The sequence below is a fragment of the Netta rufina genome (assembly GCF_964035555.1).
Source record: "Netta rufina genome assembly, chromosome: 4".
Lineage (NCBI taxonomy): Eukaryota > Metazoa > Chordata > Aves > Anseriformes > Anatidae > Netta > Netta rufina.
The window spans coordinates 30,032,193-30,035,262 of NC_140127.1; positions in this window are offsets into that span (position 1 = coordinate 30,032,193).

Sequence of the window (3,070 nt, forward strand, 5' to 3'; positions counted from 1 at the left end):
CCTGCTTCCTCACACCCTGAGTTCCCAAGCATTACTCTGGTTATTTGCCTCTAAAAGATGCTCAAAGCACATCCAGAATACACAGATCAAAAAGTCTTCCTGGCTTTGCTTTGTTCTTATCTAAGCCATTTCTTTAGGGATCAGCATATCTGAAAGTTAGTGATGGCTACGTGCCTGACTTTTCTTTCAATTTCTGGCATATTATGTCAGCGTTGTAGACAATTTTCTTCTTCAAACATAGCGAGACAAGAACATATGGTTCTTCCTTTGTTCAACATTGCATTTCAACTCAGCTTAGAGGAATCAGCTCGGCGTCAATAGCTGCTCAGTATGGTCTTAATCTGGGACCTCTTTATTCAGCTTTATGCAGAAAAAGATTTGGTGCAGGTGGGGATGATGAGAAACCAGATTTATTTCTCTCTAACCTGCCTGCTGTCTCTCTGACAAAGGTGATGGGCTTGGTGTGTAAGGTCACATGGGAACAGCACATGATGCACAGTGTGTGTGTGTTACATGGCAAGGGAAAGGCTGAACGCCTGCTATGTTTTACAGCCAGCAGCAAAAACTACCTTACCCAAACTGCTATCAAAAATTGTGTCACTGGAGGCTTCATGATGGCTGTTCCGAAAAGGCGATGATGTGTGTGCTGCAGTCTCTTGTCAGTTGGATCCCATCAGTACTCCACTGGGCCGTATTTTGAAGTTACAACTCAATTCTGTGAAACACCCACAAACATACCATTACTCTTACACAATCCAAAATGGCTTTTAATATCCCTAGACAGAGCAGTTCTGCACCGAGACAAAGCATTCATCTTCTGGTGGAATGAAAATTTTAAAGCTTCTATTTTCAAATAAATTATGGAGGTGAAAAAGAGATAAAAAATTAATAATAAGCAAAAATCCTAGTGTGAACGTGTATATATTTGTCCAACCTACACAATCAGCAACAATTATAAATAATCTTTATTTTGCATTTTATTCTGTGGAATGGTATCTGACAGGCTAGAGTGATAACAAAATTTACTTGCTCATTGTGTCTTTCCTCAGAGTACAAATATTAGGATGACATATGCATTTATATGCATTTATCAGTGGTAGTTTCTTTAGCCAGGAAGGGAAGAGGTGAAAACCAAGATCAGGATATGTGAGAGCTGCACAAAAAGCAGCCCTGCTCTGACTGCTCTGTATTCGGCTGGAGCATCATACCCTCCTAGCAAGGACAACTTATTCAGTAGTGAAAGGGGAGACTTGTACTTGAAGGCAATGGCTTCAAGGTTTTAGCACCCCCAAGATAAGTTTATCTAATGATCATACTCCAACTAATTTACTGGGTAGCCAAAGCTGTATGTGCAGACAAATAAATATCTGAATTAAACAAGCAGTTCAGCTGCAGCTCCTATTTACAATGTAATGCTTTACAAATATTTAGTGAGCAAACTATCAGAAGTGTCTAAATAGAGGAGATACTTTGGTAAGAGGAAGTATTTTAAAATTACAAGATCACAAAGCATTAGAAGATCACAGTCAATTATTTTACTGCCTGAAAACAGAGAGGTTAGAGGATTTTATAAAGTAAATCTGACTTTGAAAGAGGTTTACCTACCAATTTAGTGTGTAACTTAATACATTCATTTGAACATAAAATCACTCTGAAAATTCTTGACAGAAGTCATGGTATAGCTTTTTTTTTTTTTTTTTTCTTCTTTTTTTCCAACCTGTCAATAACTATACATGGATTCTTACAGTAATTATACTTCTGCAGTGCTTGGGAGGCATTCACTCAGTTCACATATTTTCCAGTCTCCCCTAACAACACAGAGAAAGTTCCTTAATTTCTCTCTCATTCAGCTCACGTCTTAGAATTAGCATAGCAGTATTTATTTTCTTCTAATCTTTCCCTGTCCCGTCTGGTTAGATTGAAAGCTGTTTGGGATAGGGATTGCCTCTTTCTTTGCACCTCTGAAGTACCTTGCACATTGGGACTTCTGAGCAACTACTGTAACATGAATTAATACTCTGGAACCAAAACTCTTCCAACTTGGCCAGAAAAAAGCTGCAGGGACTGTGTAAGTCTGCTGCTGGAAGAATGAATCACTCCTTCTTCCAGAGTGGAAGCTGCCAGCAGCTCTTGTGGAGGACACATGCAAGATGTGATGCCTGCTGAAGAAATCTCTGTGAGACCATCCTCGCATGGCTTGACCGTACTGCCTCACCGAGACCATTTCTCCTGACTCCCTGCACCTCACCTGTGCTCAGTGTAACCATGAAAAAAATGTCAGCCTGTGCCCATGGCCAGATGCCTGGTGACTTGCACATGACTCAAAGCCCTGGTGGCCTTTGACACTGTGGAGCATGTGAAATCCCTGACACAGCTGCGTAACCTGGCTCAGAGAAAGAAATGCCTCAGTGTGGTTCCACTAATTCCTCACTAAGTGCTCCCAGATGGTAGCAGATGACTTTTCCTCCTGTTAAGGGTTCCCAGATGCGATACGCAACAGCACTCAGTGGTGATCACCTCCTCCGTCCAACATCTGTACAGGGGCTGTGGAAGCCATCACCATGTGGTATATGGCCTGCAGGGTTATTAATATCAATGCTACTTTATATATATATATTTTGATCTGGGAATTACAGCTGCCCTCTGACATGCCTGATATTGAGGACATACTGAGAGATGAAAACCAGCTTGATGAAGCTCAAGTCCAAATGTATAGAGATCACATGAATTAGGGGAGAAAGCCTTTGGGGGATCCTATGAATCAGATTGAATACAGAGGTTGCTGGGTTGGTGTAAAGACGTGTGGGGAACAGTGAGGCTCGTTGCGATGCGGAGCATTTCCAGAAGGGGCTGCAATACTGCACGGGGCAGAGCCCGGCGCTCTTCTGCCCCTTCTGCTTGTGCCTCAAGACCTACGCTGCCTTCACGATGCCAGCCGTGACATAAAGCGACAAACCCAAGGCGAAACCCCAAATCCCCGCTGTCCCCCAGCTCCCCCAACCCCGCAACCCCCTCAGGGCCGGTCCCCTGGCTCCCTTGGCCCCACGCCTGGGGCCCTCCCGGCCGGGGC